The 13363-nt window shown below is 52.6% G+C and overlaps 1 protein-coding gene across 2 annotated transcripts in view; it reads left to right on the top strand.

Annotated features, from left to right (window-relative positions):
- Positions 1-13363, top strand: part of SMG9 (SMG9 nonsense mediated mRNA decay factor) — a 216611-nt gene that overhangs the window by 43092 nt on the left and 160156 nt on the right. The window lies entirely within an intron of this gene.

The raw sequence follows: 13363 nt of genomic DNA, 5'->3' as shown, positions 1-13363 counted from the left end.
GTCCGTCACCATATCCGGATTCAGAGAAGACAGAAGAAATGGTAGATATCGCGAGATTATAAACCTCACAGGTTCACGGGCACCAACAAAAGTGAAGAGGTACAGGGAACGCCTCCAGATATAAGTAAGTGCAATAGGGCAGGAAAATACAGGTGTCATTTTTGAATAGAGTGGAAAAGCGTTTATAAATAGGAACAAATAAAAAATGACTATACAAATGGGCAGTAAATGGAAATAGGCCCAACGAATACCGGCCGCGAAAGTGCAAGCGATGCAAGCATTCACCGCGCGCGCGGCCGCGAGAAGCAAATAGTGGCTGTGCGCGTGGGAAGAACAGTGGGGAAAGAAACACAAAAGAAGCTCGGGAAAGTGAAAGTGATCGCGGGAATTGAAGCATGGAGAGAGGCACACAAAGCACGCGGACATGCACTCAAGCTCTAGGCTCGCCATGGCAGCATTTTTTGAAGCCCTCACTAAAAGTCTCGCAAGGGCAGCGCATGCGCTGGGTCAGGCAAGACCTAAAAAGGAATTCAAGGGGAAGTGCTTGAAGATTTCTGAGGTGGGGGAGCGAAAAGATGCACTCTGAAGTGCCGGCCCTGAGCACCGGAAACTACTGTTTCAAATTAAGCACATTTTGCCAGATGTCCTATTCCCTCTGAGGGGGGAATGTTGATTCATTTAGACCCGTCGATACCCAGTAGCGTAGCCAGCGTGTCATGGGCATAGTGCAAAGGAGCTCAGACCTCCTGGCTGCTGTTCGAATTAAAAAAAACACAGCTATAATCAATGCTTAGTGGGCCCCTACGGCTTCTCTACCCCGGTGCCTCTGCACCTGTCCCACTAATTAAAGCCACAGCCCTGGCTAGTTCGTGTCTCAGTTAGAAACATTACTGGCACACTATTAATGGGCTGGGAGGGAAGAATTATGCAAATAGGAAGTATGCTTCAACACATGCAGTAATTTAGCTTTTTTTAAAAACTTGGAAACCAGATGAACCTGAATCAGCAGTGGCTGTAGCAGGTTTCCTTGATAGCTTTAGTTTACAGAAAGATATGCATTGGTGAACTTCCAAGTTCAGCCGTGCATAAGCTTGACAGCGGGAATTAGGTGGAGGAGCACTGGAGCCTGTGGGTGGGCGAATATGTCAGATATTTTCTCATAGCAGCCACAACAGAGTGGGGCAGCGGTCTTTGCAGGTCCCCTCGCCGCAGCCCACTTTCATTTTCAAAACACTTGCTATTGATCTCGCACAATATTAAACCTGAGCTAGAACTGGTTCAGACCGGCAGTAGGAAAGGGGAAAAAAGCTGCCTCCGTCTAGTAAACGAGTGCCCAGTGCAGGGCAGTTGAGAGGTGCCAGCTGCGGTGTGCTGTGGCCCACCCGCTGCGTACTGTGGCCCAGCATCGGTGATTACTCAGTAACCGCCGGCCATAAATAGTGCTCAGGGCGTGTCTCAGGGAAGCACATCCGGAACGGGCAGCCACGGACAGGCGAGTGACAGCCGCCAAGGCTACTGCGGCTTCTGCTAGCCGGCCACGATCAGCACCTCGCCTTAAGCCAATGCCAGCCCAACCAGGGTGCCCTCGCCGGGGAGTAGGCGCACAGGTAACACTGGCAGCTGAGTGCGCGGGTGGGCAGAGCAGTCCCTGTGTACTCGCGCTGCGCTCCTGCTTGCAGTCGGTGCAGTGGGCAGGAACAACGCAGCAAGCAGTTTATGTGCAGGCCAGTGGTTGGCACACTGACAGGACAGCTTTTCTTGTGAAGTTTTAAGGCAGCCAAGAGGGTGGAAGGCAAAGCCTTCTGATAAACCAGCACGGCCGCGAAAGTGAAAGCATTTGTAACCTGACCCAAAACAGATGGCAGCCTGCGCGCTGCTGCTGGCTCCCGAGAGCAAAGCGCTCTGGGAGTAAACATTTCCAAAAAAGCAGGGACATCTACACGTCTTTGCGTCTAGGCCAATAGCGTGTAAGCACCACATGCATAAGCTTTAAGAACAGCTGAAGTGATTTCAAGAGGCCGATTTTCTAGAGCAGCACATGCGCGCTGCAATAGGTCCGACCTAAAAAATGACACCGCAGAGCAGACCAGTGAAGCGTTCAGCTGGCTTCACAGAGGATCATAGGAATGGGAAAGAGCTAAGACAATCACAATATTAGCCATAGTTTCTTTTGAAGGAGGCGGGGCTTGTAGCCGGCAAAGATGGTCGCAGCCTAACGAGGCTCCCGACCCCCTGCCCACTAATCCGCCCTTTTATCCTGTTGAGGCACTGGGATCCCCGCCGAACTTCGGGTGATTCCAGAGGAAGCTCCTGTGCCTGCTCCGGTCGAGGCGGAGAACTCCTACCACAGCTGGAGAGGGGACGCACTGGCGGCGGAGCTCCGGTCTGCAGACCCACAAAATGGCGGCGTTCCCGGGACCTGAGTTGTACCCTTAATTACTCTGCCAGCCCACTCATTCCTGAGGCCTGCCAGCGAGGGTTGCTCCGACGCTTGAAGCTGACCAGAGGAGCGAGCGGCTGCCGATGGGACCCTTGGCCCGGAGCCGTGCGTGCCGCCACTCCGCGGCCCCGGTGAGGCCCCTCCCCCCCCCACCCGGGGAAGGACAAATCGACTCCCCGGCTCCGGAGGCCTGCAGCGTCCGGGGGCACACAAAGTCGGGCTGCGCTGCTCTCCCCGCCTCCCCCTGCTCACCTGAGCGCATCGGACTGCGGAGACCGCCGGCTGCGAGTGGCGGCCCGACTGCAGCGACGCTGTGTGGCATGTGTATCCGGCCGCTGAGACTGCAGACACCGCTGCTCCTCCCCACCCAACTACCTGCTGAATCGGGACCCAGATCTTCGGCGGCCCGGAGCGGCCGGGAGCGAAGGGGGCCGCGGGTGCACTTTGGGTCGGCCCGGAGGTGAGGCCCACCGACGCAGCATTCTGAGGCCGAGACTCGCGAAAGACAGATGACCGAGGGGCCACTGGCCCTCTGATGATGCCTGGCGGGCTGGAGGCACCGGAGCCGCCGGCGCAACGACCACGCCTGACGACCGTGGGCTCCGCTGCGGAGACCGGGCACGGAGAGGCGGAACAACTGATGTCCTTGGGTCGGCCCTGCCGAGAGGGCCACGTCTGAGGAGTGCCAAGGGCCCTGTGGCCCGCGACTGCTCATTAGCCGCCGTTGGAGGGGCCCGGCCCGCCCCGGTGGGGCCCGCGGAGATCCGGCACTGGTGAGTGCAACATTGGGAGAACCCTCCTTAACCTAGCCCCCTGAACTGGTGCGCAGCGCCTGCTAGGTGGTGGACACAGGCGCACACGCTTTGGACGCTGCCTTGCCCCCCGTGGACGCCGACTTGGGGGCTGGCCACTGGTGGGGGAGCAGCGGGAGTGTCGTTCCCTCGCAGCCTTGAAGATTACACCGGTGTGAGGCGCTGAGAGCTGCCCAGTGGTGTGAAGCAAGTAGAAGGGGGGCTGGATAACTGGGAGCTATGTTGGGTCAGTGGCCCTGGCTGAGAACTGGCAGTTAATCCTGATTCCGCCGAACTACCGGCCCCCACTGACTGTGAGCTGCTCTCCTTACTGGGGCGAGTGCCAACCATCACCACCGGTACTGTGTGGCCCTGGCCCGGGAGCAATAAGACAAAATGGGGAAGCCCAAAGGCCCGAAGGGAGAGGGGGGCGCTGGCTCGGAGGCTCCTGACGACACATTACCGACCCCACCGGACCTCCAGCAGATGCAGGACCGGATCTTAGAAGCCATCACGCCACAAAAGACGCCCTGCACCAGGACATAGCGCAGGTGGCCTCGAGCCTTGGACTACTGCGCGCGGATCATGGAAAACTGTCGGACAGGGTCAAGACTGCAGAAATAACCCTGAAAGAGCTGGTACCCGCGCAAAAATCCGTGGAAGGCCGACTAACAGAAGCTCTGGACCGGATACAGGCCCTCGAGCGGCGGGCGGAGGACGCAGAAAATCGCAGTAGGCGCAACAATGTACGCCTTGTGGGCCTTCCGGAAAAAAAAGAGGGACCTGACATTGTGGACTATCTGACCACTTGGTTACAGACAGAGGTGGCGCCTGAGGGCCTTTCTCCGTTCTTCACCATTGAGCGCACTGGGTACCAGCTACACCGCCCAGTCCAGGACAATCACCCCGGCCAGTGCTAATCAAACTACTGCATTACAAGGACAGGGACTGGTTGCTGCAGAGAGCGAGAACAGCGGGTCCCTTCCAAGTAGACAATTGCAGAGTGACGCTGTTCCCGGATTATACCTTCGAGACCCAGAAGTTACGGGCCTCTTTCTTGTCCATCAAAAAAGAACTGAGAACAGAGGGCCTGCAGTACTCGCTACTCTTTCCGGCCAGGCTGAGGGTGGTGGTGGACGAGAAATCCCTGTTCTTTCCTACCTCAGCGGATGCATGGGCCTGGTGGGACACGTACAAAGCCGGAACAGACGGAGCACACATGAGAGAGGAGGAGGAACGGCTGCAGCAGCCGCTGCGAAGATCTCGAAGGGTGCGAGGCCGCAAACGCAAGACTGGAAGACCGACGGTCTCGCAGACGGAGAGTGAACGGAAGGCCGTGCTACAAGCAGTAATTGAAGTGTCAGGTGCTGTATTGACACAGTCGGAGCGGGCCTCGGGCTCAGAGGCTCAGGCAACGGACTCTGAAACAGAACTGTCGGAATTTGGCAGCACAAAAGGCCCGGAAATCACGCCGCAAACTTTGGGGGAGATTGTCGAAGGCTAGGGGTGCTCTGCCCACCAGCTGCTTCCCTTACTTGCTGGATCTTGGCTGACCTAATGACCGGAGCAGGCAGATCTTGGACGATAATGTTGTGAGTAATGTTCTTTTGGAGGGCGGGGGGAGGGGACCGAAGATCAAAACTCCTGTAGCCAACCCGCGCCTCTTAGGGCCCATAAGGCCTCCGTAGTGCAGACTGCGGATTAGGTGGGGAAGAGGGCACGCTTGCCCGCACATGGTTTGGATGGGAGCGACTATAGTACAGTTAGGTCCTATTCTGGGCGAGGGTGGGGAGCCCGAGGCAGTTGGGGTAGCCAGGGGCACAGTTACGGGAGGGAGGAGGGGGGTTGTTGTTGCGGGGTGGAGGGACTGTGTCATCATGAGTGATGGGGGTATGGATATAGAACACTGTACCACACTACAAGGGATAATGACTAATACGGGAGTGATAAAATGTGTGACCTGGCATGTGAGGGGGCTGCACACCATGACCAGACGCCACAAGATTCATGCCTATCTAGTTCGCAGGAGGGTTCACATAGCGCTACTGCAGGAGACACACCTGACGAAAGAGACACATCTGACGAAACAAGAGGGAATAGCACTGCAGCGTAGATGGAGGGGACACTTGTTTAACACCACATATTCGGCCTTCGCTGGGGGGGCCTTGATTTGGATAAGAGCGGGTACACCGTTCCAAGTCACCCGGCAGGTGGTGGATCCGGAAGGGAGATTCGTGGTGGTGGAAGGCACCCTTAGAGGGCGACACATAGTAGTTTGCAGCGCGTATGCACCCAATGTAGACCAGGCTGCATATTATGCGCAGCTCTCTGGGGAACTGGCTAGTTATCTCGCAGGCCCCGTTCTGTTGGGGGGGGGACCTTAATTCGGTGATAGATGTTGACCTAGATAGATCGCATCCTCCATTACACTCCTCACCGGTACGCAGACTAGCGAAATGTAGATCTGACTGGCAGGGACAATGGGGAATAATTGATGCTTGGCGCGTGCAACACCCACTCAAGCGAGACTACTCGTTCCACTCCGGCCTCCATGACCTCCACGTCCGTATAGACGCCTTCTTGTGCTCGCCGCTTGTGCTCCCCGCAGTAACCCACACTGAATATCTAGCGCGCACGATTTCGGACCTTAACCCACTATTACTATCGGTTGACTGGATGACTGAAATCTCTAAGGTCCCGACTTGGCAGCTCCGACCGGATACACTGGATGACCCCCGTTCCGCGAGGCGCTGGGGGACAGAATTGAGCAATATTTTGCGGAGAATGAGGGGTCCATCAACTCCAGAGCCACGGAATGGGATGCCCTTAAGGTGGTAATCCGCTGGCATTGTATCGGAAAGTTCGCGGGGGCCCGTAAAACATTGCTAGATGACTTGGACAGGGCGGAACGTAAACTGCGCGAGATTGAGCGGGCGCGCCCAGACCGACCTGACCTCCAGGGAGATCTCTGTGCGGCAAGGGAGGCGGTGGCAATAGAGCTAGAACGCCTCTGCAGTTACGATTATAAGACGTATTTGGTGAAATCGCATACCGAAGGGGACAAGGCAGGGACCCTGCTGGCTTGGCTTGCCAACCCCACCAGGCGCAGCCACCCGATTCTGGCCGTTTCAGGGGGGGAAGGCAGCATGTGTACCACGCAATCGACGATCCTGAATAGCTTCAGGGCCTATTATGAACAACTGTATAGGAGCGACCTCGGTGATAAGGAGAGGGATACAGCTGCTTTCCTAGAAGACTTGCAGCTACCGCGGCTAGACCGGGACCAAGCGAAAGCCTTGGGAGGCCCGATAGACTTAACGGAAATCAGAGGAGCGGTAAAGCGGATGGCCCGGAATAAGACCCCGGGCCTAGACGGCTTACCGATTGAGTTCTATGGGCGATACCTCGATAAACTAGGCCCGCGGCTCCAGATTATCTATGCTGAGGCTAAGCGGCAAGGACGACTGCCATGTTCAATGCGTGAAGCTTTAATGATCCCCTTATTAAAACCGCGGAGAGAGAGTACTAATACTGCGTCCTACCGACCCCTATCAATGCTGACCACCGACTATAAGATCCTGAGCACGGTGCTAGCGACTAGGTTATTACAACACATGCAGACATTGGTCCATAATGACCAATCCGGGTTCATTCCCAAGCGAAATACCAGCCACAATATAAGGCGACTGACCCGCCTGTTGAGCAGCCCACCACCAGAAGCAAGAGCTCCCTTAGTACTGGCAGTGGATATAGAGAAGGCTTTTGACAGCCTGGAATGGGAGTATCTCTATAAGGTGCTGCGGTGCTTTGGGCTCAGGGAGGACTACATACAATGGACAAAGGTATTATACGCTGAGGCGAAGGCAAGAGTGAAAGTGGGCACCTTGGTGTCGGACCAATTCGAAGTGCTTTGTGGCACCAGACAGGGCTGCGCGCTGTCTCCACTACTATTTGCCTTGGCAGTGGAACCTTTGGCGGCGATGGCTAGGAGGGGCACCTACTATGAGGGCCTGGCCCACAATGGAGCCCGCCATTTTATCTCGCTATACGCGGATGACCTCCTCCTCTTCTTGGAAGACGCCGATGAGGCGCTGTTGGGGGCGGAAAGACTTCTTGCGCGCTTTGGGGAAATCTCTGGCCTGAGGGTTAACTGGGCCAAGACCTGTCTGTTTCCCCTACGTAAGAATGAGATCCAGCCCTTACTTAGATGGGAGCCCAGTTGCTTGGAATACCTAGGGGTGCACATTTACCACGAAGAGGCAGACCTGCTAGAAGGGAACGTTGGACGCTGTGTCCGGGCGTTAAAGGGCAATATGACTTTCTGGGCCACTCTCCCGCTGTCAATGACTGGCCGCATATCGCTGCTTAAGATGATAGCATTGCCCCGATTGCTGTATTATTTCTGGACCTTGCCTGTTTGGGTCCCGGCCGCGTTTTTTCGGCAGCTGCGCTCAATGACTATCTCCTTTTTATGGGGCGCGGGCAGGCGAAGTGTGGCACTGTCCACACTGATCCGCCCTAAAGACGAGGGAGGCCTGGCTGTCCCAGATTTTGAGCTTTACTACTTAGCTGCCCAGCTTCAAAACCTAACGCAAGAAATTGCGAGAGCGTACCGCGGCCCTGAACAAGACCGAGACAGCGGCATCCCCCGACATGTGCTTGCCTTCATTGCCCTGCGACAGAGATTGCAGCTAAGGGACCTATCCTTGGAGGAGAGAACTCTCCGCCTGTGCTGGAATCGCTCGGCGAGGCGCACGGGGATTAAATGCCCATATGCGCCCGAGATCCCTCTCGGCATGGTGACGGTGCTCCCACACGGGGGAGACTGGTCACACCTGCAGGGCTGGGAAGAGGCGGGGCTACAGGTGATGGGAGACTTGTACGAAGATGGAACATTGGTCCCATATCAGACGCTGCAGGAACGCTTTGACCTCCCACGAGGTGACAATTTATTGCATGCGGCAGTGGTGCGAGCCATACAAGGACACTGGGGTATGGGGCTCGCGGAGCCGCCGACGGCCCAGGCCTGCCAGTACACTATGATGGCGGCAGGCGTCTATAAGGCGGTTACGTGCTTATATTCGAGAATGCTGAGGGAAACCCTGCAACCGCTGACTACTCTGAAGGAAAGTGGGAGTCAGATTTACAGGTGGAGATCCCGGACACCACATGGATGCAACTGGTGGGTCGGGCCAGGAAGAGCACGAGAAACGCACGTTTCCAGCTCAATCATTTTTATATTCTCCACAGAGCCTACCTTACCCCGGGCAACATTCGGAAATATTTAGTGGCAGAGGAAGCCGCTTGCCCACGCTGCAATGCATTAGGGGCAGATCTGACTCACATGCTCAGAGAGTGCCCCCACCTGCAAGACTACTGGAGGGACATCGGTGACACCTTGAATGAAGTTGCAGACAGGGACCTTCAATATACCCCAGCTGTCAGCATTCTCCACTGGTTTCCGCACACACCCAAAAATAGGATGTCGAGCAGGTTCATCGATATGGGCCTCTTATTGGCCAAACGCGAATTGACAAGGGGGTGGAAATCGAAAACGTGCCCGACACACCGAAGGTGGCTTGCTGAGTTTTTTAAATGGGCGTCGAGCGAGAGCACACTTAGATATCAATTGGCGCGCAGAAGAGCTGACGAGCGGGCCCTGGAGGCGGCTATGGAGTGGGAACTCTTGGTGCAGGCGCTACGGGATAGCACACTGGATGAAGAGGAGGATGAACGAGAAGTGACGCTTGAGGCAACTAATGACCAGGGGATACCGGCACCACCTCCAGTCACACACACACAATAGATAACTAGGACCCTCTGATTGCAGTCATACAGACCCAATTCCTGACCGGGAACGATTGATGACACTGGGGGGGAGGGTGGAACGAGGGGGTGGGGGGAGGGTTTAACGAGGGGGTGGGGGGAGGGTTTCCCTTACCGGTAGTGTAGTTGGGACGTTCAGTTATAGGCACTACAGGGAGGGAGGGGATCAGGCCTAAAAACTGAAAAGCAGACAATGGAACTTCCACATGCGCTGTACAAAATCCGCCGATTGTGAGGATTGCACCGTTTTGTGACTATGCCGCCCGACCTCCGGGTTGTGGGCTAAACGGCTGTGTATACCTGTTGGGGACCTCGAACCGAGAGTGGGGATTTCACACTGATGATACTTATGTGATTGACGTATTATATGTTTGGATCTGCAATAAAAATTATTTAAAAAAAAAAAAAGTTTCTTTTGAACTGTCAGACTGATAGTTATTTTTTTTAAATGGCAAGATGGGAGATGAGGGCGGTGATTGTACGAAGAGTAGTACCAACTCATTCATATGCGCCCTGAGAAGGACTGTTTCATAGAGCTTTCTTGCTTAAATATGGGAGGCCCCAGGAGAAGGGTTTCAGAGTTCCTTGACTCCCACTGCAATCCAGAGATAGTCAGTGTTTCAACTAGATGGGAAGGACAAGAGTTTATGAAGGGCTTTGTGAGTGATGGTGGCAGAATTAAATAATACTATTGATGCAGTGGGGCACTACTGAAGAGTTAGCAGGACGAGTGATATGACAGAATTTCTTCTGTCTAGTAACAAAGTGAGCTGCCATGTATAGAAATGCCCTCCGGAGTGCCAGATGAACTTTAAAGAGCCCGGAGAGGAGCACACTCCTGTAGTCAAGTCTTTAGAAGAATAGTGCCTGGACTACATAAGTACTGCTCTGGAATGAACTGCCTGGTGCCTCCGAGAAGTCTGAGTTGAAGGCCTGCATTTTTAGCCGTAGCACAGATTTTTCTCGGACGGTTGCATATCCGCGGATTGCAATCTTGTGGGGGGAAAGGCTTTCATTCACTCTCGTACAGGCAGGATAGAATTCTTTGGTGAGATTAGTAGGACGTCTGTTTCAGTTGGGTTAACCAACTTGGAGAACTCTAGAGGCTGCTATGTCCCTCTAAGAATGGACACCTGTAAACCTGTCTTTTTGTTTTTTTACCTTCTGATGGTGTCAACTATTTTGTCCTACGGTGCAGTCTCGAGATCACCTTTTGCAGATAACTTGAACAAAGTAATTTACATATTGAGAAAAGCAAGTTATCCATTTAAGCCTAGTTAAGTTCTGTCACTTCAGTGCAGAAACACTGGCATTTCCGGTTGATTGGATATACGACGGTAGCAACTAGCATCAACCGTGATCACAGCACTAACTGTGGAGATTCTTGAAACTGAATAAAAACAAAACTGAAGGCGTCTCACTATAAGGCATTTAAATGGAAAAAAACGCTTTTCTATTTCATAAATAACGATTTGTTCTTGTGTCTAACTAAAAACGAGTTAGAAGAGGAAACAATATTGGGAATCTGACATTCTCCCACACAAACAGTGATGTAATACTAAGAAATGCTTCAAAAGACTCTCTGCTCTGTCCTGGCAGCCCAAATTCGTGTATCTGCCCGTCTCCTAGGAAAGGGTAAGTCAGAAACTGGAAGCCGGCTGAGAAGCAGGTGTGTAACAGAATAGACTGCGGAGGGCATAGCAGCCAGCCGCTGCAAAGAGCCTCACGCACCGCGCAACAGTATACTAGGCACTCATCAGGGGAGCAACCCAGCTCCAGCAGGCAGGCAAGCCAGCCTATCACTGGAAGCCGCACAAAGGCTGGAATGGAAAGTAAGGGCCTTCCTTATAAAACAATCCTCGCAGTAAATGAATAATAATTTTTTTTTAAACGCAGGTGACAAAGACAGCACCTTGGAGAAAACAAAAAGCCCCACTTCCTAAATATCCTTGTGTGGTTTAACCACCACAACGTATCCGATTTTAGACTTGTAAATCACACAAACTTAGGTCTACTCTCGTCTAAGAGGACAAGAATAAATGCATCCTTCCATAAACACGATAAACGACTTAGCTTCTTTTTTTGTTGATGCAGATTTATATAGGGCGAACTCGACCTGAAGGTATTGGAGGGCTTTACATGAGCACCAGTTACAAGAACACATTCATTATTTGGGAAGCAAGGGAAGATGAAGTGATTTTCCCAGAATCACAGGATGCTGAGCCGACGCTGAGGATCGAACCCGGTTCCCCCAATTCCAAAATCGGTCCTTTGCTTCCCGCACAGGCCACACTCACATCCCAAAATAATGCAAGGGACAAGAATATAACGCTGAATCGTTCCATGCCTCGGTCCTCTTCTATTTCACTGCCCCTTTAAGTGCATCCTACATGGACCAAACTATAAGGCAACCTTCTTCCAACTAAGCGCAATCTGTGCGTATATAGTAGTCCTAGACACATTTCAACCAGCCTTACCCTAAATCAGCTAGCTCCACCAGCCGTCGGTAGCGTGACGCTTTTTAAGGCAAATGCCCATCCACCTCGTGATGGGAAAAGTAGCATAGACATGACGAGAGTGGACCTGCGGGGGCGAACCATAGGATTTGTTTTCATTATAGAGTGCATAATAATTGGATCTACATTGCCGATCGTGTCTCGGGGCCAAATGTTGATGTCCTCAAGCGGACCCCCCTTTGTGGCTCTGAATCAATATGTAATCTTGGGGCGTTAGAGTGGTTTGCACTATGTTTGATGAACGTCATGTTTTGGAGGGGGTGGGGGCACTGCAAGAAGTTCCATCAGGGCTCGACAAATCCTCTCGCCCACTCGCATTTGCGAGGGAGAATTGATGAGGACAAGCTATTTTCAGGTCCTACTCGCCCTTTCTGGTGAGTAGGAAGACAAACTAACTTTTGTCCTCTGTCTTTGAAAACGGAGCAAAAGTGACAAGATAACTAGATTTAAAGGCATTTTTATTGCTCACAAAGGGAATGAGCAATAAAGATGCCTTTAAATCATGTTATCTTGTCACTTTTGCTCCGTTTTCAGAGACTGAGGTCAAGTGGGTTGCAGTCAGGTCGAGGGGATTTTCCAAGGTACTAGACCTGCAGGACTAGTCCATTTTTCGGATTTTTCGAGCCCTGGGTTCCGGTGATGATAAAATTCATCGCTCCCTCACCCGCACATCCATACCATTCACTTGAAACTGAATCACTCAAACAAGATGAAACAGAAGTTTACACTTCGCATTTCCTCGGAGCATACTTAAATGTGTGCAATTGAGGTTCGTTTGGGGGTTTAAGTCATATTCTCCCATTAAGGAAACACAACAAATTAGAACTCAGATAGAGATATTAATAGCATCAGTTAAAAAAAACCAAAGCATTTTAATTCGATTAAATCTGATAACAAGTGCGCGCACCTCGCGCAAGTAGGGGGTGGGGGGAGTGCAGCAGAGAGCAGGCAGCGGTTACCTTGCGGGAGCGAACGCGATAATTGCTAAACACATGACGCCACTCGCTCCTGCAAGGATATCCCAAAACGTGCACGCGTTTCCATTCAAAGCAATGCAATGCATGCACGTTTTTGCCTGCAAAACCGGATCGATTTCAAAAGGTCTTTTTCCTAAGTAGTGCATGCGTGCTGCATAGGCGAGATCTAACCAGGAGGCGGCAGAATAGATAGAAGAACTTAACGAAGAGAAAAGTAGAGTCTGGCAGTTTATAGCAGTCGAGCAGAGTGTCTGAGACTCGCCTCTGAGCCGGCACCAGCTTCCTGCAGACAGCGAGCACCCAAAGGCGCTTGTTGTGGCGCTATACGAGCATCTTCGTTCACTCGGGCTTTTTGAGACAGAGAGAGCACATGGAGCAAAAGCTTGAGCTGGGCCGGAGGAGCATACTTTGGAATACAAGGCTGGAGTGGTGTGGCATCAATAAGGTCATGCGCAAAACTACCTGCTATATAAATTTGTGTTTTATTTATACATACGAACAGACGGGAGGAGGGGCCAATTTATCGCTGTGAAGGTGTGTTGGCCGACCAAAACAAACCATTAGTAAAATCGCCATGAGGTGGGGAACACACACAGAAAGGTGGGGCCAACACGGACAAACACCAATAACAGGCTAGTATTGCTGAATGCCACTGATACCAACCAATGGCAGTTGGTGGGCATGCAGGAATGTGCAGAAGAGATTACAACAGGTCTTGCAGGGACATAAAAATAAATCAAATGGAGGTGCACCATCTTGAATTGGAAAATGTGGACTATGTTGAAATTAAAGCTGCTAGTCAAACCCGAATTA

The sequence above is a fragment of the Lissotriton vulgaris genome, chromosome 7, assembly GCF_964263255.1.
Source record: "Lissotriton vulgaris chromosome 7, aLisVul1.2, whole genome shotgun sequence".
Taxonomy (NCBI): Eukaryota; Metazoa; Chordata; class Amphibia; order Caudata; family Salamandridae; genus Lissotriton; species Lissotriton vulgaris.
Note: the sequence above shows the minus strand (reverse complement) of the source record. Positions and strands in the feature narration are given on the sequence as shown.